Source organism: Apis florea, unplaced genomic scaffold (assembly GCF_048593485.1).
Source record: "Apis florea isolate Af1SG1 unplaced genomic scaffold, ASM4859348v1 contig_2293_pilon, whole genome shotgun sequence".
Lineage (NCBI taxonomy): Eukaryota > Metazoa > Arthropoda > Insecta > Hymenoptera > Apidae > Apis > Apis florea.
This window is the reverse complement of record NW_028256554.1, coordinates 6,250,912-6,278,858: the sequence shown is the minus strand read 5'-3', so window position 1 is coordinate 6,278,858 and position 27,947 is coordinate 6,250,912. Positions and strand designations below refer to the sequence as shown.

General features: G+C 37.5%; 1 protein-coding gene and 1 long non-coding RNA gene across 3 annotated transcripts in view; one reads left to right on the top strand and one right to left on the bottom strand.

Annotated features, from left to right (window-relative positions):
- LOC100864671 (uncharacterized) overlaps window positions 1-27,947 on the bottom strand; it is a 339,885-nt gene that overhangs the window by 68,373 nt on the left and 243,565 nt on the right. The gene's annotated exons all lie outside the window — the stretch shown is intronic.
- LOC105735746 (uncharacterized) overlaps window positions 1-27,947 on the top strand; it is a 68,903-nt gene that overhangs the window by 23,937 nt on the left and 17,019 nt on the right. The gene's annotated exons all lie outside the window — the stretch shown is intronic.

Below are 27,947 nucleotides of genomic sequence, written 5' to 3'. Positions count from 1 at the left end.
GATAGAGGCGTGGGTCGCTTGGGTAAACTAGGGGTCGGGACTATTTGTCGAGTTTTCTTTTTCTATTTGAATACTTGAGCGTCTGTGCGACTGGATTCGTTTCATTCCACGTTTATTTATTATTACATTCACGATATATTGGAAAATATATGAATTTTTGTTTCCAATTATAAGATCGTTTGTTATTTCTTTTCCATTTTGGAAAACGAAGAGATATATTCGTATTATTTAATCGAATTTAGAAATATTCTCCCTCTTTTCACAAGTTTCCACGGAAATTTAAGAAAATATAACGCGAGATGGATTAAATTATGCATAACACGAGTCTCGTGGTGGTGTATAATTTCTTTCCTCTTCCACAATTTCCACGTTATCGTATCGTGGTCACGTACAAATTAATCGTTACGTAATTCAGAGATAAGTGTAAAAATAATTACCAGCGATTAAACGATTAATTTTGAAGCGAGAAGAAAGTAACGTTTGTTTTATCGAATAAATAACAATCTTTGGAACGAATAAATTTATATTTATAGAAGAGGGAAAAAGAATCAACAAATTTTAATTAACAACAGTATTATTGATCAGAAAATAACAATGAAGTGTTCTTCACAGAAGAAAATAATCAAACTTCCGCTTTATAAAGAAAAAAAAAAATAATAATAATCTACTCCGTGAAATCTACTATGCATCTCTATATACAATATTTAAAAAAAAAAAAAACAACAATTATTTCCACGAAACATTTGATTTAAAAACTTCTTCTTCTTCTTCTTTTTAAAGAAATTATAGCATTCTACGAAATCTTTTGTTCATTTCAACTGATATTACTCATAAGGCAACAATTAACACAGAACGAAGTTATCTAACTCTTAAAAAGCAATTACCATCGAGCATAACTCTTATCTTGAACACTTTCGAGCGTATTGCGGCGTTACGCTACGTCGGCTTGTTTACAATGTCTCGCTGGTATACGCAGGTGTAAATTTTTCGGAAAAAAAAAAAAAAAGGATATAGCACACGAGAGAGAACTAGAATCGAGACTAGAAATGTGACGCAGGGGACCGTCTGTACAAAGGCAGGTGGGTCCATAATTTCCACCTGATGCTCCCCTGCTTCCGTCTCATGCCACACCAACCGTAAATTTACGATTCTGTCTGGGGCTTGACTGACCGCTCCAAATGTCCATTCGATAGTCTCTCGACCAATTAAAAGTAATCGTTGTTGTTGCTCTTCTTGACCCTGCGTGTTTATTTCAACCGGTTGAACCGCATAAAAGGGTTCGCAGGATGTCTCTTAAGAAAAAAGAATTTTAATTGTACCGATTGTTTCACGCTAGTTTGAAGAAGTTAATGTTTGATGATCGTGCGTAAACAACATCAAACGTGTAATTATTCTTTTCAAAGTTTGTTTCGACATTATCGAACGTATTCATTATCATGGTCGAAATTTTTCTTTTTAAGAATTTTAAAAAACATTTTTATCTCGGTTGTGTAATACCAAGCGATATATAATTATAATATCACGTGAAATTTATGCCACGGTAAAAAATATTTATTTTGCTATTTTTTTTTTTTTTTATTAGATTATCGACTTAAAGTCTCGCTAAACTATTCATAACTTTGTGCAACTATATCTACAAAAATTCTTTCGCAAAAAAAAGAAAAAAAATTTCGATTTTTTCGCTATTCACAAATTACTAGAAAATTTCAAAATTATATTCTTCCCGATTTTTAACGAAAATATTATCGATTCTTAGCACACACTCGCCCACAAAAATCCATCACTCGCAGGAAAAAGTTTCGAGAAAGTTTCAAATTACGCTCATTTCCAATTTTCTAATCGCGCATTCAACGAAATTACCGCTCAACCTTGCGTCATTCAACACGGAACGACACGGAAAGTCGTTCCACGCGCGCGTTTTCCGTTCGCTCGCGTTCGCCGGAAATGTTTCGGATTTCGTGCCTCCAGACGTGCTCCAGGAATTATTAATCACCCTCTGCCGTGCATTACGCCACCGCGGCTCCATTGTTCGATCGGTGCGCCGCGGTGGAGGAGAAAAAGAAGAAGAAGAGAAGGAAGAAAAGAGGAAGGGAGAAGACGAAAGAGAAAGACAAACGTTGGCGGAGTCGAAGAGGAACGGAGTCGAGGAGAGGCCAACCTGAACCTGGAACCAGAATCTGAATGAACCGCGCGCCCGTACTTCCGCTTTACCCCCCTCCCCCACGAACGTTCCACGGATCGGAGCTTTCAACGGTGTTTTCATCGTTGCGCGGTCGCGGCGGGATTTAATTTGGATAACAAATGATAGACAGACGGTGGTGGTGGCCTCCATTTGTCAGAATCCTCGAACAATCGGTTTTTTGCCAAGCTAACGGCTTACGAGGATAATGGGAACGCCATTTTTGAATGGAAAAATGATCTCGTTTTGATGAATGTGGCCTTCGTGTATTCGATACACTTTTGTTTTTTTTTTTTTTTTTTTTTTGGGAGGGAGGATTTGATAAATCTCGTGGATTCTTCGTATTTTCGAAATTCTCATGTTCCTTGTACGTTAAATTGTGCTACGTGTCAATTATGATACATCGAACGTTACACTTCACGAAAAATAGTTTATATTTATCGCTTTATTTCACGATAAAAGAACGAAGAAAAAGAATAAATATAATCCTATATTCCAGATTCAATCTTTTCCGTTATTCGTAATAAAAAATTCAATCGCTTATTAATTTCAAATATTTCGCTTTCTTTCATATCAATCATTCATCTCTCGAATCAAATCGAAAAAGAAACCTCTCTCCTTGTTCCAAACGTAACCTGATACGAAACTGGGGCGTCAAAGAACATCCACTATACCTGAAACCATATCAAAGAACAGAAGAAAATTTCTAATCGACTCATTTCTCACCCGTTTCTATCCATCAAGAAGGGGTTTGTATCGTCGTATAAAGACGAGAAAGTTTTTATAATTTTGTAACGTTTGAACACTGTTGTATCTCCTGTAAGACAGGATAATAATACATAGGATTTTCTGAACTGATTGCAAGCAGGAAACACTGCTCTTTCGAGACGAAGGAATTTTTCATTTCTTTACAATCCTGTAATTTTTGAATCGAAAATTATCTTCCGATAATCAATACACAACCGGCCTCGAACGAGTAGAGCTCAACATTACGGCGGCCAATTCATGGTGAAACAATCGCGAAACAATCCCTCCCCGCCAAGGGATTTAATTGCGTCGACGTTTTTCTCTCCCCGGTTGTCGCGCAAAGGTACACGCCAGATACATACGCTTATGGAAATGTCGGCCGCTTTGCATGCGTATCCACGCGCGTGGACGCACGCGAATAAATACATAGGGATGAGCGAGGGAATCGATAAGCCGCAAGCCTTTACTTGGAGAGAGAGAAAACGCCGAAAAGTCCATCGATCATTTCTGCCGGAATTGTTGGCTTGGCAAGCCACTCGCGTGTTGGACGTTGGACGCACAAGTGGGCGAAGAAAGAGAAGGAGAAAGAGAAATGGGGAGATGGAGGGAGGGGGGATGGAGGGAGGGGTTGGGGAGAGAGAGGGATGGAAGGGCAGACTCACTCGGAGGTAATTTATTTACGCCTCGCGACGGGAATCGATTGATTCGAGGGGTGGGAAGGGGTGGATGACAATGCAAATGAAGGAAGTGCGAAGTCTCGTTTCCTATGGACTTCATTAAACGGATAAATCGTGGTACGACGTGGCATGGTCGATTCGGGGAAATGGGGAGGGGAGGGGGGGGGGGAGGGGTATAAATTTGTTTTTGAGAGCGGCGTTTGATTGCACGGAAGTAAAGAGATATTGGGATAATGAAATTGGAGGAAGGAGGGTGGATAGTTAGGTTGTTGCAACTCGATTACTTCGATTACGTTTTAATAAGTGAAAATAATGAATTTGATTATTCGGTGTGAAAGGTATTTTTAAATTTTCTTTTTTTTTTTTTTTTGTGCTTGGATTATTTCAATTTATTAAACGTTCCGATTCAGAATCAGAATGTAGAATCGCCAGACAGCTGTTTTAGACAGCTGAGGATGACTCGTGAAAATGTATAGCATAATCTATGAGAAAGAAGTAGATAATCGGTATTAAATCGAAAAATTAATTCTTAATTTCGAATTTAAATATTCTGCTCATCATTGTAAATTCATCATTCCTAGGATATAAAAAAATCGTATATATTTCTTTCAAACAATTGTTCTGGAAAAAAGTTACTTAAAAATAATTCATAATAATACGTACCAATATATTATAAAATTCTTATAGACTAAGAAGTTTCAATCTCGATATCTTAAAATCAACGTCACAATTATCGTTCAACCATTGGCACAAATTATTAACTCGATTACCGATCGTAATCAATCACCTTTTTTCGATAATCAAAAATTTCGAAATGTTCAAGATTTCATAGCAACTAAAAAAAAAAAAAAAAAACAAAGTATAAAAGAGGATATAAAAATCACTGAGAATCGTGGTCGGTTTCGGTACGATAAAACCGTAATACGAAGGAAAAATTTCCCAAATTTCCCTTCCCCAGAGGAAGCTTCTCTAAAATTCTCAAGGAAGTACATCGCGGAGAACTGACGGATTTCGCGCGTGGGCGGGGTGCGATGGTAAATTCGTAAGCTCGTACGCACGCCACGCGGCCGATAAATGAACGAGGCGAAGGTAGCCCGAACCTCGTCACGTTTCCAGGAACATTTCGTTACGATCGATACGACCTGCCATTACTGGTTGGTGGATAGGCTCTACTACCGTGTATCGCCTTCTCTCTTCGTGCCACGTCCTTTTCCGCTCGAGCCTCCTCGTCTACTGTACCCGTGGTAATAAGGGTTGTTCCGCGGTGTTAAAGCGCGGCAGACGTTGAAATCACAAGGAGTACGCGATTTTCGTTCTCGTTTCCGGAACCGGCCTAGTCCTCGAATTACGCCACAAATGGCCCCTCCACACCGGATTTATAGTTTATAATTTGCTATTTTTTCTTTTCTTTTCTTTTTTTCTACTCGTTGCGACCATCACCATTGGCGAAAACCAACCCTCTCGTCGAGCGCCAGTAAATTCTTGAAAATTCACTACCGCCTCCCAGCGTTCTGTTCCCTCGGCTTGGGAATTTTTGTGGAGGATGGGAACGTTTTTTTCCCCCTTTTTTTTCTATTCGATGAAATAAATTGAAGGGGTATATCTCGTGTATCGTTCGCATCGTATGAGAGATTATAATCACAGCCTTTCGCGTGCGACGTGCTAATTGTTCCAGTTGAGAAGGTCTTTTTGACGTCGAATTCATTTTCTTCTTCTTTTTTTTTTTTTTGAATGTTCTTAAACTAAATTATCTCTTCGCGCAAGAAAATTGTTGGACAACAATCGTAAAATTTGAACGAAACAAATCATCGAAGTGTCATCGAATTTATAATTAAGGTAACAAGTTGATACAATTCTACTTCTGCATTCAACTTCGATAACTTCCTACGCATCCAGAAGGATCTGGATCTACTATATCTGGATCGGGCGTTCGCCGATTTTCGTTCTCCGTGGCCCCCCTCGGAACGGGCGGCGTCTAAACCGAACCCCCGTGCACACGTAGAGAACGTGTATTGATCCGTGAGTAGTCACGCGATTCCCTCGTAGAAACGCCACTCAAGCCTTTCTTGTGCCTTTTTCCTACCGCCCCCTCGGTCGCGCCACCCTCATCGAGCTTCTCGTTTCGTTCCAAGTTGAACGTTCCCCGTTCGAGCTCCATCCTCGATTTGCCTCCGCGTGCCCTTCTCACCAACCATTTCAGGAAGACGGAAGTTTGGCGAGGCTCGATCCTTCCGGACTGTGCTTATTTACGGGACGGATATTTTCCTCCGTGCGTCGACAGTATCGACAGCACGGCGATGATATCGGTGAACGAGGATCGATAGGCGATACCGGTTTGGAGTTGCTTTTGGGATGACGTGTTGGAGATCGAATGAGGTTTTTCTTTCTTTTTTTCTTTTTTTTTGAGAAAGAGAATTAGGCGTTTCGATTCAAGCATTTATTTTTATTTTTGGCAACTTTTATGGAGAATTAATAGGGGGGCAAGAGAATTTTGAAAAAAAACGAATAATCAATCCTGAAAATCTTAAAATACGATCGTTTTTCAAGCTATATTAACTTCTAATTATCTTCTCTTCCGACTTTGAAAATAACTGTTTCGTGAATCTTTATTTTAAAATATCTGAAAATCTCGGTTAATTATTCTTCTTTTATTTTATCCCTCTCGATGTCATAACATTTTCAAAGTTTCGAGAATTCAAAGTGGATAATCAGCGAGTTAATCCTGTCTTCGTTTTGATGCTCAACGCCATCATCGCCTACCGGCACCCTTAACTCACCCTATTTCCTCACCTTTATCACCTGCCATCGGGTTGCTGACGCGCGCCCACCTACGGGAGCGCCTCCGTTAGGCCTTATCGTTAATGGTCCTATTTTTGGAATCTCCGCCCATTCTTCGCGTGACCTTACTCCTCCACTAGCTACCCTTACATAGATTCTAAAGTTGGGAACGACTGCGAGGAGGAGCTTTGCGTTGGATACACTCTCTGGAATCTTTTTTGGAAAGATTGAATGGATCAAAGAAACGATCGAAGAAGGAATTTTATTTTTTTTCTTCGTTTGTACGCATTTATTTTTATTTCCCTGTAACTTAGAGAAAATCCTCACGATGCATATTTCATCTTCATCGTTTTCCTTCGTTGGAAATCTATAACGTTCCCTAAAAATGTTCCCAAGCATTGTTGAAACATTTACCGGGAGTTAATGTCAAGGCAGAAATAAAATAATCAGCTTTGGGTACATAATATGTGATATCGACCTAAACGGTATCTTAGTCAATCAAACGATAAGCCAGAAATACATAGCATGAATAATGAAATGGAAGCTATATAACCTATCTAAAAATTGTTAATGCTGGTTTACGCGACATATTTTTTTATATACCATTGGTTCTATATAGAAATTAATACAGTTTTATCGTCTCAGATATCGTCCTGATATTCCCTTTATAGAATATTAAATTATAGAAATGAAACGACAATACAGGAATAATAAAAAAAAAAAAAAAAAACTATCCGAACAGATATGCCAACGATAATCATAACACATTTAAATAATTTTTATTGGATCTAGACAAGAATTAACTTTCGCGGACATCACCCTCGAATATTAAAAATTATAGCACTGTAATTACATCAAATATTAAAAGTCACAAGAAACGACGAAAGTCCCCCTCTTGAGGATCGCAATCCTTCGGATCATCTCGAATCTTCCAATCTCCACACTTCGAAGGAGAAAAAAATCTAAGCTCATCTTTCGAATAATGACGATTTCGTGCGGGGGGATAGTTGAAATTCGGGAGATTCGAGGAAGAAAGGAAGGAAAAGTTTTAGCCCACGTCGTTGGAAGACCGTTCAGGGCGGTTGGTCGGTTCGCGTGACTCGGTTCACGGATCGATAAGCAAACGGAGGGCTCCCTGTTAACCAGCCTCGGGTCACGAGAATATTATTAAGCATGCCGGTGCTTTTCCAACGTTGGAGCGAGCGGATCCAGCCTGCTCGACTTTTTATCCACGATTCGCGGCGATTTCCAATGATCCACAAAAGGAAAAGTGGCGACGACCATCTTGCGATTTCCCCTGTTGTCCCTCCGCCTCTATCGTTCGCTCGAGAAATTAATTAGAGAGTGGAAATTACCTGGGGAAAAAGGTTTGATAACGGTGATTGATTTTGAACAGATTTGCTATAATATTTTTTTTCAACAATCGCTAAGTTAATTCAAAGGTAAAATTATTCAATTATACATTCTATCTTTGAATCGTATATCAAGTATATTCTTTTTCCAATCAATTCATTTACCATTGGATTCGTTCGAATAACAAAGTTTATAACATAAGTCGAACGTATTAATTCAATTTGTTATTTGTGATGATATTAAATCCATCATATTCGAGTGTATATAATACGTAATCACGCGCAATTCGTACGTGATTACTCTTGCAAACTTCTCTTTACGATCCCGGCTTTTATAATACCCGGTTGCATGTGCATCGGGGAAACAGTTTATTGCGGGCAGAGGGTAATTGACGAGTAGAAATATAGGAAACGCGTCGATGGAACACGTCATGAAAATCGTTATGGTCGGCTCTGTCATTAAACGTTGCTAATATAAAATCGATTCACTTTTCTATCGGCACTTTCGTCCTCGTCGCGTGACGTATCGCGTGCACGAGCGGGTCACCGATGCGAAAAAAAAAAAAAAGAAAAAGAAAAAAGAAATAAACCTCTCCATGGCTTACTTTCGCGCCGATCGAGGATGCATGGAAGATGAGGTGAGATCGTATTCGTAACGTATTTGTAACAATTCGTATGCAAAAAAAAAGATCATTAAAGATCTCTCTGGGAAAAAGAAGTTTTTTTTTTTGTAGATGAAAAATGAAGGTTTTAAAATTGCAATCAAGTAATTTAATATTCAGATATTTTTCTTTCTAGATACGTACAACCGCTCGCGCAAAATGATTAATAATAATTCAGAGGGAGGAGAACGAAGAGAGGAAGAAACTTGGTGCATCTTCTCTTCTTCCAAAAATCCATCTTTTCATACCGATCTCTATAAAATCCCAACGTTTCTCCGCAAAAGAGAATCGTAAGTTATATACAAAATACTTCCTTCTTCTCGTTTAAAAATACCAAAAGCCACCACCATTCCCATTATCAAACCTAAAATGCGACCACAATCACTATCCTCGTACCACCACTCTTTTTCTCCAAAAAAAAAAAAAAAAAAAAGACTCGGTTAACAGTATCTCCGTAAAAAAAGAAAGCGAATTCAAAGAGGCTGAACCCTCGAGAGGGCTTTCAATCCACCAACGATATTTAAAGTCCCAACCACAAACGCAGCGAGCCCTCTCGCAGTGGTACACTACCTGACACAAAACGAAGGAGAAGGCCGGTTTAAAGTAACTCATTACTTAACCACAATTCCCCTCGTGTTCAACGACTGAGCGACTAGCTGCTCCAACAGAAGCAGTGGGACGGTTGGTGAGAACCGAAAAGGAAAAAAGAAAGAAGGAAAGAAAGAAAGGAGGGGAAGAAAAAAAGAAAAAAAAAGAAGAGAAATGATAGAGTATTCGCCGTATGGGATGGTCACGAACGCCATATGCCATGCGGTCATTCATGTCCACGTATGCTCTTTAACGTGAGCCTTCCCGACACACGTGTATAATAACGCAGAGCACGCGCGCATACACACGGGTTGCTCGTCCCCGTTGCTTATGAGCGTGAATCGCGCCGTTGCTTCGAATCGCTTGTACACGTTAAATGTTAAAAGGCGCCTCGTTGGAGGTGCAATTTGCGCTAAATCGCCGCGGGAGATAGTGTAATGGGACACAGACTGATCTACTTTTTTTTCCCCCCTCTTCTCGATTTGTAGGATGAGTGTGGAGAACGTGTTTTTAACGTTTTTTTAAGAGTCTATTTTTAGCATAGCACGAGGTTGAATCTGTTGAAGCTGTTATTTTGTTTAATTAACACTTTGATATTTCGATTTCGATTAGATTCGTTTTGCAGGGACGATAAAAGTATGAATGAATGAGATTAAATAAGTGTTTGCGTGTGAAGCGGTAAGAATGACGAGGTTTGTGGAAATTAATGGAATATGATGTGCACGCAAAAGGAAATTTTGGAGAAATTTAATTAAAACGTTTTAAAGTAAGAGAAATGTTTGAAGATGTTTGGTAATGTTTGATGTTTGATTAGGATAAATTGCAACGTAATACGTAATTTAAAATATTCACAGCCTAACGTGTACATATATTGCGTGGCCGTGAACTTTCAAATTATCCTCGAGTTTAAAAATAAGAAACTCGATATTGCTGCTGATTGCAAAACGATATATTAAATTATAAGAATCTAAGCGAATTATACGATTATAGTATTTATTTCTGATTGTTGCACAAGTACGTATCTCTTCCTCCTATTTTTTTTTTTTTTTCTTAATCTCAAACTCAAACCTATCTTTCTTTTCCGCGTTATCATATTCCAAACTTATTCCAAAACCAATTCTCTCTAACCAAAGAAACCCAAGAAAACCTGTTACAACTTTTTAATTCTTCCATCAACTTCTATCAAATTGATTTGTCAACTGACTTTTTCCTATAAACACAAGTATATTGCTAATCGTTTCCACAAACTTTCTCTCAAATTAATCAAACTCAACAAATCTCGAATCCTTTCCCACATCATCATCCTCACAATCTAAACTGTTCAAAATCATTTGGTAAACCACCAAAGTAATCCAACGAGACCTCTTACAACTTTTAATTCTTCCACTCCATCAAACGGTTTCCCAACCGATGCAAATGCAAAAGAAATTAAGAAGACACGAAGAAGCACACTTAATCGCCCACCGCAGAAATTCACAGATACTACGCGGAGAGGAATTAAGAGGGGCAGAGAAACAGCTGGCGCATAATGATCGCCGTGTTTCGTCCCTGGTTACCTTCCAGTTTCCGTCTCGCTGTTACGAATGGCATTAAGAACGTGGTCGTTCGGATAATTTCGTTGCGGTCTCGCGTCATTCTCTTTCTCCTCGTTTCTTTATCTCTCGCCGTGTGATATTTAACGGTTTCATAGTAATTCCACGATGCGTGACGCCCACCTGCCATGACCTGTTTCGAAGGGACAGCTGAAGGAACCTGGTTTCTTTCGATTCGATTTCTTGTCAATCGAGTGATCTCCCTTCTGCTTCTTCTTTCCGTGATGGTTTAATGATAGATGATTCTCCGACCCTTTTCTTATGGATGTCGGGAGGAGTAGACCGTGTAATGTGGATTTCATGGAAGAAATTGATAGTGTATGAGATATGCTTTGTTGCTTAGTCGTTGGAAGCGTAGGAAAATTTGTTATTTGTTTTATCCTTTATTTGCTTCGAAGTTTTATGTATTTTATAAAAATATTTTACTTTTAATAAAAACTCTTCTTTTTTTTCTTTTAAGAATTGCGAGCAATATGTAGCTTTCCCTGTACCGTTTCCTTTTGTCATCCCATGAAAAGGATATCTTAATACCGTGCATACATTTTTCTCTTCTGTTTCTAAATTACGCGAAATATTCAGAGTTTTAGGTAATATTTGGAGAGTTCCTCTCTTTCGTGAAAACACGAATGGCTGCACATCCTCCTAAATTAGAACAATTCGTTCCACGATTTATTTTCGAATCGTTAATCGCCTCCAATTCCCTTTGATGAAACGAAATCATTCGTCATTTCAAATACCGCGATATAATACAATACCCTTTCGTCGCAAAGCGGAACAGAAGAAATAGAAAACAGAAGGATCCTTCTTGCGGCGACGCTTCTCGCGAGCGCGCCCCTCTGCATTGCGGTTCCCGGAAGTCGAGGAGCGAAGGGAGGGAACACACATCCGATATATTAAAACTCGGATGGAATCGCTCAACATCCGTCGTGGAAGTTAATGCAGTTTATGGATCAGAGCGGGGAGAGGGGCAGGAGAGGGAGGACGAGGAGGATGATCGTCACGATTCGATCATCGGCTTCGTCGTGCTTGTTGACGACTTGGACGTAGGCATCGCGGTGCCCCGTCGCCGCAGTGCTGGCGCAGCGCCCTGACCTCAAAACATCGCCACGGATCGATAGAAAACTTCCTTCCTACCCCTTTCTGTTCCACTCGCCGACTGGACTTCGCGCGATCCAACACGGAATATTGCGCTAATTGCAACTACATCCCCCCTCCCCCTCCCCTGTCCCCTGGACACATCTTCGCACATCTTTTCCTTTCTTCGAGGCGAGAATCCGTTCCTCGCTTTTAAGATTTATCATAAAATCGCCGCTTTCGAGATTCTTTTTCTTTCTCTTTTTCTTTACTTTCCTTCGTTTCGAGGGAAGAGGATAAGGATAAATCGTGTTAAGGATGAACGATTCGAGAGAAAAATTTCGTATTCTCGTTCGAAATCTTTTTCCTCCAAAAAATCACGGTCGAATCGCTTCGAGATCGATTAATCACGCATCGTTCCAAAAGGAAGGTTTCTTCCTTTCATCGAAGGAAGGGAAGCTGTCATAAGCGCGATTTCCGGTGGCGTGCTGTTATCGGCCAAGGCCTTTTTTCCCTCTTTTTCGATTCAAGGTCGTCGAGAAGGATCATCGACCCGCCACTCCAACTCGAATTTCTCACGGTCTCGGCAGAGGTTCACTTGAAAACGCGCACCACCACCACCACCACCACCACGACCACCACCACCACCGCTATTGCTGTTAGCGGCTACTACTACGCGTACTGTCGCTAAACGAACCGTGATTTTTCGCCTGCTAAACGAGCTGCTAAGCCCGCTATCTAAACACACCGCGAGTTTTTTTTCTCCCCCCCTCGAGCCACGGTGTCCTGTCGGGCATGTATAGAGGGGGGGGGAGGGGGGAAGGAACGGCCGAGTTTATTGCCGCTACACGACTTCCTGCTGGTTTACGAGTTTTCGATAGAACGACCGTCTCCTCGAACGAGTCCGTGATATTTAGCATTTAATTACCGTATTCCTGTCGCCACTGTGCCTTCGCAGTGAAGAGGAAGGAGGAAGGTGTCTCTATTATAGCTACTTGCGTATGCAAGTATGTACGCAATTTTTTTTTTTTTTTTGTATTGATCGGTTATCGATTGAAGATCGCGTTGAAATTTATAGAGTCGCTCGATCGAAGAGATATTTTGATTAAATCGTCATCTATATTCTTGTTATTCGTGGGATTTGAATTATTTATTATCTCATTCTATATCCTCCTTCCTCTCTCTCTCTCTCTCTTTATTTCTCTTTTCGTTTTCGAAAGATCGAAGTATAATTAAATCTTCTTCTATATCTTCGTTTAATTTAATATTTGAAATGAAAAGATTCCGGTTTTCATGTCACATCATTTGAGCTTGCGATGAGTTTGTTAACCTTGAGCTAGCTCGTGCTAGATGTTAATCCAGTCGAAATTAACAGACTCGTTTAACGGGCAGGGAGAAACATTTTACACTGGAAAATTGATACATTGTATTCTTCATCGCGATAATTGATTAATTTGAATCGGCCAATTAATTTTTACGACCCCCGTTTACGTCAACGTATCCTTACTTCAGTAAGGCTAATCACGGTCTAAAAAAAAAAAAAGTGTATTTACAATCGTTTCATATGAAAACTCGTTCTTCCCGATCTTGATATACTCGTTTATTATTTTTAAAATCGAATGGAACGATTCTGGGTTTATTGCTTCACGAGATGAAAATTCTGGTATCTGGTATAAATTGATAATATTTTTTTTATTTCCTTAAAATATAGTCTATCTTCAAATAATTTCGTTTAAAAATTTATATATGAAAGAATACATAAAAAGTGATATACATAAGTATGTTTTAAATAAGATGAAGATGTAAATTGAGTATGATTATGATCTCTGTGTAAAAGATACAATACTGTATTAAAAAAATTTCTATCATAAAGTCTAAATAGCTAAACGTAAATTACAATTTTATATTATATTTTTAAGAAAAATATAAAAACAATTTATACAGCATGCGAAACTTATTAAAAAGAAAAAAGTTCAATTTGTTTAAAATATAAAATTCATTAATTTTAAAATAATCCACACGAATATTAATTTTAAAATATTATGTATAAAATTTATTTTATTCAGATTAAACGCCGATATTAAAAAAAAAATAAAAAATAAACGAAACAATTTTTACTCTCGACGACTTTCGCAACAATTCGGGATCATTTTATTAATTGATCGCGCACGTTTCTATGTTGCAAATCGATTATTAATTTGCGCGTACAAAACGAATTTTGCAATCGCTTTTTATCGCGATCCACGTAAACTTTTGAGATCAATGACTCCCTCTTACGTGCGCACAGTTTACGAGATGCCAATATACACAATGGCGCGATAACTCTGCAGAAACGATCCTCTTCCAAACTGCTCTTCGTTTTATCGACGTATTAGTCAACGTAATTATTTCAGACGGTGGTTTCGCCACCACGTCCCAATACTCGATCAGATGTCATATCGAAGTTTTCCAGTTAATTTTTCTCGCACGCGTGTTTCGAGTTTCGTGTAAGAACCGGCTTCGAAAGTTTTTTGAACGATTTTAGAAAGTTTCGAAATTGTGGAGCAAGTTTTCAGAATATTTTTTTTATTCTAAAATTTAATCCTTTTCGTCGAAAGTTCGTGCATATTTAAATTTTATCTCGCACTGCAACTTTATTCGTGGCACTGATTGATTATTAAAAACACGAATTTAACGTAACCGTGTGTCGAACTGTTATACGCGCGGTGACACTGTTCCAATTCTTTCTTTAAAAATTAAAGCTCGACACACGATATCCAGCCTTTTGTTCTTATTTTTCTTTCACCATTTCCGATCAACGGAAATTCAATATATAGAGCATAATCGATCGTTTTCAATAATAAGCATTCATTCTTGAAAGACAATAATCGTAATCTTACGATGCACACGCACATTGTCGATCGTATAAGCAAAGTTGTAGCGTATCGATCGACCACGGCCATCGATATTAATACACGAGATTAAAAATGTCTCGCTGCTACGCAATTTCCTCGTGTAATGGACGACTGAGCCAGTGACAACGAACCTAACAAAATATTATCGCAAGCCGGACGCTCGTCGAATTTCCTAACGAAGAAAAATCCACCTGGAACATACAGGTCGGATCAATATTGCTTTATGCTTGTATATACCGGCGCGTGTACGTTCGTTTTATTGCGGCGTGTACACACGAGAAAGGTACGACTTCCTCTTGCTTTACGAGGTGTCGATACCGCGCCCCGTGTAAACGTACACTAACGCTCAAAAGTATACGGACACTTCTTTATTTTTTCGCAGTACGTCGATTTCTTCTTTTTTTTTTTTTTCTTTCCGTCTTTCGTGAATGAATTATTTTTCCAGAAATAATGATTAATCTTATTCTAAAACTTTAAAGTTGAATATGAAATATGAAATCGTAACGTAATTTTAGTATTTTAGAATTCACGAATGGCTGGAATGGTTAAAAGTTGAAATTAAATTGAATCAAGTTTTCATATTTCTCGTGCAGAAGAAAAAGAGATTTTGATATATTGATTTGATACAGATTACACTCCTGATAACTACCGATGGCCTACAAAAGCGTATATGTCAACCAGATATAAAGTTCTACGTTTACTTATGTATTAACATTCTACGTGATATACGTAGAAGCAAAGGAAATATTGTTGCAAGTGTATCTTTGATTCGCTTGGAAGGCAATGTTGAAATTTTGCAGATATTGGTCGTCTGCGAGGAATACTGATTCAAATGGTGAATTCGCGTCAGAAATATATATATTCCTTCATAAATTTCGATGTTATTGGTTTATATGTTACTGTTTTATATTTTCTGATGAATGCGGATATTTGTGCAATATGATTCTTGGACTATGGGAATAAGAATATTTCGGAATTGTAGGCATAAATTTCACTATTATAATCGCATTGAAATTTTTTATACACGTTAAAGAAAAAAAATATTGGAAAAAATTGGAAAAAAGAAAAGATTATTATTAGATATCTCACGTAACTTTCTCAATTGTTTATATTTCCGATTGTTTCAAATTGAAGTTAAATAATACTTTTTAATAAAGAAATTAATTAATTTTTCGAAAATATTACTTCTGATATTAATCAAAAAATTTAATTTCAAATTCTCCACTCTCGTCAAAAAATTATGGATTTAGGAAAACATATTCTATTTCCCAAGTGTTGTGAAATCCTTATTGCTCGCTTTCTATCATCTTCTCTCCAGTATTATTGTCACAGAGTGATTCATTGAAGATTTAAAAGTTTGGCTCGCTGCCTGGCCAAGATAACTTGCATCCGGTCGAGATCTGAACATCATATATACTCGTGGAGTACTTTTTAACGCGGAAGACGCAACACCGTGGAATAAAATTACGGGAAGTTTTAGCGAAGATTTATGCTTCAAAAATTGGCAAACTCTTCATTTCTTCTGTTCTAACGAGTTATGCTCTCCCTAAGTTCTATATTATAAATGACCGTGTGAAGAGGAATTGATAAATGACTCTGTGAAGAGCTAAGAGAAGAAGAAGAAGAAGAAGAAAGATAGAAAATTATAACTAGAAAAGAGAGGAGGAAAAAGATGAAAAATTTTGATTAAAGAAGAGAGGAAGGAAAAATAGAAAAGAATGATTATAAGAAAAGAAGAAGAAGATGATGGAAGATGACAAGACATAGAAAAGAAGAATGATAAAGGTGGGTGGAGATTGAGGATATAGGAAAAGGAATTGATAAATGACTCTGTGTAGAAGTAAGAGAAGAAGAAGAAAGAAGAAAAAGAAAGATAGAAAATTATGAGTAGAAAAGAGAGGGAAGAAAAAGATGAAAAATTTTGATTAGAATGATAACAAAAAAGAGCAGATATGATAAAATAGAATAACGAAGCAAAGAAGAATAACAAAACAGAACATAAGGAATGAGTATATCAAAGAAGATAGAAGAATGGACAAAGGAAGGATGAGAAAAATGACAAGAAGAGTGGGAGGAAATGACAAAAAAAGATAGAGAATGAAGACGACAGAAGAAAAAGGTCACAAGAGAGAGAAAAAAAGAAGAATGATTAGAAAAGACAAAAGATATGGAAGAAAAATGGGGAAAAAATTGTTATAATAAAAGAGAAGAAATGATCATGATTCATGATTTAAAAATCATTTTCAAAGTTCTTTCGATTAATGCAAGATATTGTTTCTTCGATTCAATAGAAAAATTAAAAAAAAAAAAAAAAGATTATTTCGATCGATCCATCGTTAATTGTCAAATCTAAAAATCGAAATTGCTGTGTAAAAGCAATTGTCTACAAATTATAATTTGACATTATACAATATATCAGCAAAAACATTTTGATCTACCAAAAATATATAGTTTGAAAAGAAATATGTTGGATAACAAATGAAGTGAGTGTTTGACAAATCGAGATACTGGCATTTCGTCGAATTGTCAGCAGCTACCCTTTCTATTCTTTCCCCTATCGGGGAACAGGGTTGTTTTGAGAGCAGCTCATGGCAGTCTCGAGGGTATACACGTTGGCATTTAAATGACGGGCCAATCCACGGCCCGTACAGAACTAACGAAACGAGACGGCACAGAAACCGGGGTTGCTCACCGTGTAACCGCCATTACGGAGAACCAGCGATATGACGTGACTTTTAATCTTCATTTTCTTCCCTTTCGACGCCACTACCCTTCGCCATTCTCCTTTTTTACTTGCTTCTTTCCAACGACTTAACCCTTCCGTGTTTGATCTCATTAATCTTTTAATTGAAATTCCTCTTTACCAATTTCGTGAAAAAATATCAAATATCGACTGTAACTGTGTATTATATAGATATTGAAAAACCATTAAGAACGTTAAATATCGATTCTAAAGTTAAAAAAAAATATTCTAGAGTTATTTACTTCTACTTTCAAAAGTGACAATTCCACGACAGTTTTTTGTATAAAAATATTCATCTTCCCTAAACACATTCATGTCAACCATTTCGCAATACCTACATTAATCCATAGAAATGATTTCAACATCACGCAAACGATATAATTCATGGAGAACACCTGTTACGTTCTAACTCCTTGCATCATTAATCGTACTCTTCAATTTTCCATCAATTCCATGTTTTTTTCTTCGCGATTACTCCAGTCTTATCGAATCGAAGATTAAACTAATATCCGTTACGCGTGAAAACAAAATCGTTCGATCGACGACGACGAGAGTTTGGCGACGCCTCAACCTCTCTTCCGACGTCGCGACGCCTCAGAGTAATCACACGTAAATGATTGACAGTTAAACCCTGGTGGGCGTAAACGAACTATAAACCGTCGTGAATACACAACCACGGGTTATAAATAATATCTCTAACAGGAAGAATGAACGATTTATGGGAAATCGTTGTTTGCCCGGATTATGCAAGCATTGCGAATGTTACGTTGCATCCTATACGCGGGGATTAATCTTATCCGAAAGAAATATTTTTTCGCCACGATCTGAACAATGCTTAAACAGATTTATATTTCGAAAATGGCATCGATCAAAATTTTAATTTGCAATTGATTACAAGTATATTTCACTTAACATTTCTCTTTTTCATTCATTAAATTCATGATTTATTAAATTTATCAGAACCGATGAAATCTAAAGGCAATGTAATAATAGTTTGACATAAACTTAATTAACACGATTTTCTCAAATTAAAAATTTTGTCACTTGAGTTTACTTACGTATTTTTCCATTATTCCATTATTGCATCCATTCGCTCTAATAATAAATCGAAAACAGACTTACATCACCAGAAACGATTTATTCCAAAATTGATCCGATCTCTGTATCATCAGCTTATTATTCGGTGTTTACACAGATCACGCGTTCAAAGATCACGAAGCGTGGAAAAGAGTCGGGTTAATGTCGAGTCGTCTAAGTCACGGATCGGTCTGCTTTATTCGAGCGCAGTCGTGACCCACTTGTTACCGGTCATGTTAATCGCACAAAGACCGGCACGTGCGCTGCACAGTTATGCACTTTTTCTTCCCTTGCCCAGAAACCATTTGTGGTTCGGTTCGTTGACAATTGAACTTTCACACGTTCGAGTTCGGTATTCCTGGATTCCAGCTTAGCTTCCAGAAGTGCTTCCACGAAAATTTCGATCGTAATAACGGATCTGTATGGACGAATTGGCTTAATTTTTAATTCGTTTCTCTAATTTTTTGAAAAATTTTATCGAAAGTTTGTATGATTATTGAAAATAACATATGTAGGATTAAAAAATTTCTTACGAGATATTTTTTTCATTTCACAGATATGATAAATCAAAAGTTTCGACGATTAATTATAATTAATTTCGCTTATATGAAAGAAATTAAAATCTATATATATATATTCTTTTTTAAATTTAGAATCAAGATAACGAATCTTTAATTTTTAACACAATGTTTCTCGATTCTTAATTCGATTTTAACTTTTAGTAATATTTAATATTTATAAATTTTCACTTTTGATATCGTGTTTCCTCTCTACTGATTAATTTCGGTACAATCTTGAGGCCGCATCGAGATATTATTTATGGCCTTACACATTTTCTGCATATTTTTGATCGAAGATTCAGAGGAAAACAAAGGAAGTGCCTAATAAGTCACATCATTATTCGTGTAAGGAGAAGAAGGAGAAGAGGAGGAATAGAAGAACATGCGAAGATATTATAAATGCGAATTAATGAAAATGTACGATAAAATATTCGCATATAGATTAATTACCTTGTTACGTATACAATCTTTCTTAAATCTTTAAATTTAATATCTTTAAATTTAATGTCTTCAAACGTCATAAAACTTTATGTAGTTAATTTAATATTTCACACACACACACACACGCGCGCGCGCGTATACATACACACTAAGAAGCAATTTTTAAATTTAAAATCAACGAATTTAATTAATTCGATTTCTAATAAAAATTTCTAAAAAAAAAATTAAATATTAATCGCACGTGATTAAAATTATTAAGAAAAATTATTAAAAGAAAATTAGAATTATCACAAGAAGGTGAATAACTCTACTCAAATAATTCTAAAGAAATCGATCGACTTCCAAGCGATCGTTAAACTAATTTTAAAGATCATCGATATCAAGAAAAAAAAAATATAAAGAAAGAAGTAATAAAAACTAAGTGGAAAAGAGGATGAAAAAAAAAAAAGAAAAAGAAAAATGAAGCAAAAGAAGCGTCCACAAAAAGGGCAGGATCGCGCCTCTTAAGTCTGCCGGAAATAAAAGAGCGCACGTGAGAGAAAAAGTGTCGAGAGGGCGGCACGGAAGACGAAGTTCAACGTAGAGAAAGGAGAGTAACGAAGATAATAAGATGCTTTATTAAGCTCGGCCATTCCGGCTGGCTTTTTGCGGGTAATTATACTCTTGCGCCTAGGCGAGTTACATCGGTATGGCATCCACCGACTAATTACTCTTAATTACGAACAAAAGCAACAGTATTACGCGCATAGTTGTTAGTATTATATATATGTAGTATGATGGAAAGGCGATGATGGTTCCACGACGAAAATCATTGCACTTTCGAAGTTGATCGGTCGTCATAATGGCCGGTTCCGGTCGGTGAACGAGCGTGGCGGAAGTCGTTTCCCGATGAAAAATGTTTGCACTCTATATCTCGCGATTCTGAGGAAGAAAAATCCAAATCTTTTCGAAAAGAACACGCGTCACGCTTGAACTACTTTCGTCGTTTCTAATTTCTCACCGATTTTTGATAGTGGACATTGGAAAAAAGAAAGAGATCAAAGTGACAAATCGAGTAATTTTCGATGGAGGAATTTTTCCAAGATTTTTGGAATCTTTATATATCTTTGGAGAAATGTGTATATTCAAATTTTATCTTGGAAATTGTTTCTTAGATACGAATGTATATCGTACAAAAATATGAATGGAATTTTGTAAAAGTTAAATTTCGCCGCTCTAAAATGAAATTGATGATATAATGTTGATCAAGTTTTCTTTTGTTGTAAGATGATTCAATAATATTTGGCCGTTTACATTTTGAAATTAATTTTGAATGTAAAAAATTGAATTTGAATGTGAGAGAACTTGATCGTATTTCGAAAAGAAAATGAAACAGGCGCGCAAGCGATACGCGGATACGAACACGGAACTAGGAAACATGCAAATGCTGTTCGATGAAATCTGATCCGTGAACGAGAGACAAGCAGGTGAGAGGATTAGGTATCTAGCGCCGACTGGAATCGAGCCGATGACACACAATTGGACTCGATTCGCTCAAGAAGTCGGACAATTCTGTCGTTTCCCTCTTATTTCGCACTTACCGTGCATCATAGGTTCGTCGACCATCATTTTCAACGTTCGCTCTTTCGTTTTCACTTGTACGGAATGTGTGTCAGGTTTGTTAGAATAATAACACAGTCATTTCTTATCGTCATCGTTATCGAAAAAGATTGTTTATTTTGTAAAATTTAAATTTAATTTTCGAATTATATAATAGATATAATTGAACTTTTACTATCTTTGATCTTTGATATTTGAAAATCGAAAAGAATTGACTTTTATTTCGTGTTACGAGACTGTACAAATATCTGCACTATTTTTTTATCTTGTTATATTATTTTTCTTCCTACATTCTGTTGCTAAGATTTTTATCAAATTAGAACGGAAATTCCATTGGCTACTTTTTTTTTTTTTTTTTTTTTCGAAACGAATTTCCATAAACGCAAGATAATCACTAATTAATTCGTTTTGTACGTAATATGTTATTAACACGTGTTTCTGTACAGATCTGATTTGAACACTTGTTAAATGAATCATTATTTTCAAGATTCACTCAACAATAATTCTTATCACTTTAAAAAAATATCAATTTAGAAAAAAACTTGTTAAAATAAAAACCAAATCCATATTTAACACGAATATATTTTAAGCGTATCTTTATCTCTCCAACTTTCTTGCAATCTCATTTCTTCAACTTTTTTCATACCATTTCATCCCATGTGAAGAATTATAATTAATGACTCTTAATAATTTCTTAATTACTCGCTTTTGAGATGATCTGACCATCGAAATCTCCATAAACCATGCACGATTTCATTATTTCAACGATATTCAACGTTATTCAATTTCACGTTAATTCCAACTATATTTCCAATCGATTGGAAATACTGTCGGGATGTGTTTCGTTCTCGAGAACTGCAATTCCACGATCATTCTTCTTGTCGAAACGAAAGCCACCAACAGCCACGAGAGGAAGTGTGAGTTCAAGCGAGTGACTCATTCTCGCGCATTGACTCTTTCGAGAAGCGTAAATCGATCTGTTGTCCACCATTGATAATTCGAGAGGTTAATTGGTCGAGGCGATGCAAATAATACGTCCAATATATTTAGAAATATTTCTGTTCAATTTGAATAAAAGCTAAAAATTCAAGTGAAGGAGTTCATGGTCGGAGGAATTTTACCATTATTCGAGACATTGTTTAAGTAATTTCAATAAAGGAAAGAAGGAGAAAAAAGAGAGAACAAATGTTGCAACGATACGATTTCTTGCATATCTTTGCGGATAAGAAGACAAGCGTGCAGAAGGACAATAGTGAAAACGTGTTCACGTTTACCAATTACTAATTGTACGTGAAAAAATAATAAGATAAGTAGAAAGTTAGCCAAGAATTGCTAAAGGAGATTACGAATTCCTTTATTTTTATTATTATCGCAGACAGAAGTTTCATCGACGATTTCTATTACCAAATCCACAATCCTTAAGCTTTGAATCATCACGAGTTATACACACAAATCCCCCCTACTCCGTTCTACTGCATCGAATAAATTTGAAAAAATTTCGACTCGTACGTTCATTAATTCTAACCAAGATTATCGAATTCCATCGAATATTCAATACAAAATATTAAACAGCCTCTGCTATTAATAATTTCAAAAGAAATTCTTATCTCGTGACTGGAGTAATACACGACTCCAATGCAACGTCCAATGCAGGATTATATATATATATTTATCTGTATCTAAAAATTCTGAAAAGACAGAGACAAGATAAAATAAACATCAACCCAAGCGAAAACCGAAATACTCGTCGTCCGAATAATTCGACCATTTCCACTATTCGCGTCTCGATTTCACCCCTCCCCTCCCCTCCCACCCGTCAAACGACACAAATATCCCGGTTTCCGACAAGCAAGCCTGTGAAAATTGGTGGAAACTCGAGGATCTCGGCTCGAATCTCGTATCGATTCGCTCGTACCACCGAATTTACAACGCGTACCGGGTTATCACGATTCGTTGTCAGCGTGCAACTTGTAGGAGAAAATGTAGGAAGGTTAGTAGTAGCAGCAAGGAATATTTATTCCAAGAATTACGGGAGCTGTATTAGCGTGCACTCGTCCAGACAGGTTCCACGAAGGTGCATAGGCGGCTCTTATGCACGCGATGCAGTTCGTTACGTTAAAGCGGAGCATGTAAATGAGTTTATACGGGCTCGCCGCCTTTTTTTCGCCCCTCCCCCCATCCTCCTTTTTTTCCTTTGTTCCTTTTCAACTGGAGAGCGAGTAGTAAGCCGCTCCAAAGGAAAAAAGCAATCGGAATGCGCGTTTGTATATTTTTATCTAATTAAGTTCGTACGATCTTGTCCTAGCTAGGGTGTTAAATTAATCTCGATGGAAGGGTTTAGCGAGATGATTTTGCGTCCCATTTTAAAGTATTATCAGAGAGAATTTTTTTTAATTCCCAAAACGATACGAAATTAATAAATTTTCCTCGAACAAGAATCTTTTGTAACTTTTCATCTTGATCAAATCCACATCTTCTCCGTCATGAATCTCCTCCTTCTTTCGTTAAATGAACGAAAGAGAATAACCGATAAAATAAAAAGAAGCAACGAAAGAATGTGAAGGGAAAAAAGGACGAGGCAACGAAATCATGGATAAAAATGAAGAAAAAGGAAAGAAAAGATGGTGGAAACCCCGTCCAAATTTCCCTCCCTTCTCGGCCGTAAAAACAAACGCGGCTCCTCGAGTTTCTCCACGTGGTAAAGGTTGATAAGTGAGCGAAACGAAACGAAACGAGGGTGGCGCGATAGAGCTCGTCGAGATCCTGCTGTTAGATACAGTTGGCTCGTAATAACGCGCGAGCCGCGCTCTACCTGGCAGGTTGTTATTGCCGCTTATTATTTATCCATCGTGGGCGGCTTGAAACGCGTGGTTCGTGGTCTGTTTACACGGCGAGAGGTGGGAAGAAGCGCAGAGGGGAGGGTGGTGCGTTCGAAACCAGCCACCGACGTTGGAACTTTAATTATTATCCTCAGAGTTGAGAGGAGAGGATCGATGTTCCAACTAAGTAACGTCGACTTTGTTCGATCTACCACCACCAACATCAGCTCGGTTGGTGGCCGTGATAAGAAAAGGTGTACGACGTCCTGATATTAGACGCGCATACGTATGGACACGTTGATGACAAAGAATTTTTCCTGTAATCGATAACCAGGCCTTTTTGTTTCCGGAGTGTCGTGGCAACGCGTTGTTTTGAATCCACGCGTCAACGTTGCCTGCTCCAACCCCCTTCTGGAAAGGGAGGAAAAAAAGGAACGAATGTGACGAATGGGTGGCGGTCGTGTCGAGAATGGGTGTGTCCTGAACGATGTCCTGATGCGAGTTTGATTGATGGGAAAAAAGGAGGGATTGATTCTTGGAGAGCGACGGATTCTCGATTTGTTAATGTTTCGTATGTTGGTGATGGAGTGGAATGGCGAGATTGAAGAGAATGCGAGGAATTATTTTGTTGTGTATATATAGTTGGTGAAGTGTTGGTTGAAGGAGAAATAGTTGATGATAGGAGGGAGGACAATTAGCGGCTTGGTGGATTAATTAGATATGAGTTAATGTTGAAGGATACTTTTTTTTGACATAATTTTCCGATTAAATAGAGGAATTCTGGAATAATTTAAATGGATTCTTTTTTGTGAAAAATATTTCGAAAAGTATGAACAAATTCGATTATTAAAAAGCGTCGTCTCTCGCGTTTTGTGAGTATCAATTTTGCGGAGGATTTTAAGTTGTTAATAAAGCGAATATTGTTGAACACAGGTAGCTGAAAATGTTAAAATAGGACAATACACGATTCAGTGTCTCATAATTTGCAGCGCAGTTTCGCGTTCCAGTGAGCAAACTCACCTTGCCTGTACCTAGAAAGGCTAAAGAAAAAGGAGAACAGAACAACCCTGATATCGCAAAGTCAACTGAATCACGTCGTTATTTCACATTATATTCCTCTAACAAATCCTCATTTCTATATTTCTTATGAAGCCTATATACTTTCTCTTTAACTGCGAATACTGCTAAAACTAAAAAGTCACAAAATATACAAGAGTTTAGCCAAACTCAAAGAATTGCTTCGCGCAATTTTCCTAATGGAAAACCTAATTTTCACTATATCACCATATTCAACAAGGATCCGTTCATCCCTGTTTTGGTCGCAATTAATTAATTGCAATCACTCGCGCACAAAATTACCATTATAAATCTATAATTACAAGCCTACTGTATTATTCAGTTACTATAATTGTACGCGACCTTCGAGTAATTGCCTCGACGATTATCAACCTTCATTAACGTCCGGTTAAATTAATTAAAATACCATTAATATTATCGTGTTATTGTTAACTTTTCTATCTAACCTAGATCTCGTTCAAATTATCGCGACCAACCGATGATGATTCACGTACAGTAGCAACATCAACAACCGAGAGAAGAAAGACAAGTTGCAAAAGCAAGTCCGGGAATCTCGGTAAATCGGTTCAACGCGCCGAGTTCGCGATTCTGCCGCAATTCCGGTCGCCGGCTGAATCTCGCAACAGCGGCGGTGAGTCACTGCATAGAAAACGAAACGGAAAAATTCCGTTCGCCACGGTGATGCAGCTCGCTCGTGCCTTCCAGATCGGTCGCGACCCGGCCGATTTCGTGCTCGAGTTCGGTCGAAGGCGCATCGGTGCTAATGATCCGTATCGGTGATCCCGTTATATACTTGCCACCTCCGCTTCCGCCTCTAATCCGTGTTCCATGCACGGAGAGTCTATCCCTTGGAACAGAGCCTCCTCTATCTAGATATTTCTGAAATTCTTCCTTCCATGACGCTCGAAAGTGTATTTCCTTGAAAATTGGAGGAAATGCAAGCACGTGAAACACGTTTGCTATTTTTCGAAGCTATTTCATAATTGAATGTAACGATTTATGATTTTTTTTATAGAACTTTTAGAGAGGTATATAATCGAGAGATTTTTTAACGAAGAAGTTGTATAAAATGATGGAGGAAAATTAAAGTCGAAGTCCAAACTCGTAATTCGAATGAACCCATGCTCTATTTCCCCAATATCCTTCCATCTTTCCGCGACGGGGTGCATCCAGGAAGCGATGTTTCTTCTTCCTTTACGAAATTCTACATCAAACTTTCGCAACGTCATCGCTCGCTAATTCACTTTCGAACATACGAATTTTCCAGCGGGGTAAACCCGATATCGAAATATCGAGTGGATTCTTGTGAAAGTTCGCTCGATCCTCGGTTGCAAAATATCGTTTTCATCGGATGCGAGCTTGGCCAGGATGGTGGAAAATCGCGTTGCGGCTCGCATCATTTCAATATAATAAGCGGATCGCGCGTTAGATGAGGGGCAAGGCTAATGCCTCGGATAGATGGTTCGCTGGCGATTAAGCTGGTTTTATTCCACCGGTTGGAATATGATCGAGCACGAAATGATAAATAGCTAATGAAACTTTCGTGGAAAGGAAAAAAAAGAAAAAAAAAAAATATATATATCTAATTGCCGGTATCTAGCGGAGGTTGTAACGCAATCGTTGACGCGGTGCTATGACGTGGTGAAGGTTTTTCGATAACGACAGCTTGACATTTTCATGTTTTCATACACGAAATACAGTCGTTAGTACTACGGAGTTGTAATCGTTTATTTTTATTAGATTCATTTATGCGCCAACGTTTGAGGCATGCAATGAAAAAGTGGCAAAATGAAAAGAAATGAATGGATTTGAAAAGAGAAGAGAAATAAAAATTGGTATTTAATGTTATATATATAAATTTTAGAAATAAAAACGACATTAGTGTCAAAGTAACATTAACAAGAATTTTTCTCCCAATCATTCATCCCAAAGCAATAGCAAAAGTAAACGTGTCCGAGACAGAATTTTTTCTAATATATATTTATCGAACATTTCACCAACAATAAGAAAAATCCAATTATGCATATATCTAAACGTTCCGTGCAATCTTTCTACAATTGCGATCATTAAATCTTCGTTTCTTCGTTAAAATTCCATCTCGAAGGTTATTCGAAGATCCACTCGATTCCCACAACTCGGAAGGACGTGTTCTCCGAATATACGATCGATTTAATCGCAATTAAAATAATTCATGGAAGCGATGCAGGGCAATCGTAACAGTTCGAACGTCAACCCGAGATTAATTACGAATAATTACCGAATAATCACGCTGTCGGCGGTATCGTTAAGGTCGATGCGCGTGTACTGAGAGAACTTCCAACCGCGTCCATTGTTTCGACGAGGCGCCATTGTGTTGTTGCGTTTTCGCGCGGCAATCTTCTTCTAATTGGATTAAGCACGGTCCTCGTAACGAAATGAAAAAGGAGAAGAAAGAAGAAAAAAAGGAAAGGAAGAAAGGAGGGATAAGGGAAGAAGGGGGGAGAAGAAAGGAAGGAAGGAGGAAGTTGATTTGTTGGCGTAACGTTTAGAGACGTTTAATTGCAAGTATTGGAAACTGTTCTTCGTGTTTAATGGCTCTTTACGGCCATTCTAGAGAACAATGCGTACGAAACTCTCTTTTTGTTTGGTGCTTTTTTGCTGGGATTAATACTAACTAAATTAAACCTGGTTAAAGCTCAATCAGTCAACTTTGGTTTATTTAAAATATTAGGATATTATTTTATATGATAGACTTAATCGTAATTATAAATAAAATTCGAATTAATAATCTTGATTGTAAATAAACTTCGTTTAATTCAATTTATAATCGAACAAATCGATTTGAAAACAAAACTTACTCCGCGATTCTAATTGATATTGTTTATTTCTTATTGACATATCGCGGTACGTTACGTAATATTAAATACACTTGTTTGTTAATAGGAGAGGCAATCTCGAGAGATCGATTGAATCTCAATCTAACCGGTGAAGTGGCAACAGATCTACGGATTTATTTGTTCTGTTATGCATTTTACAAGACCAAACATAGATTTAATCTATGTTTGAGCTTTTTACCTGTTACCAGATATGTTTCGTAAGACGTATCCAT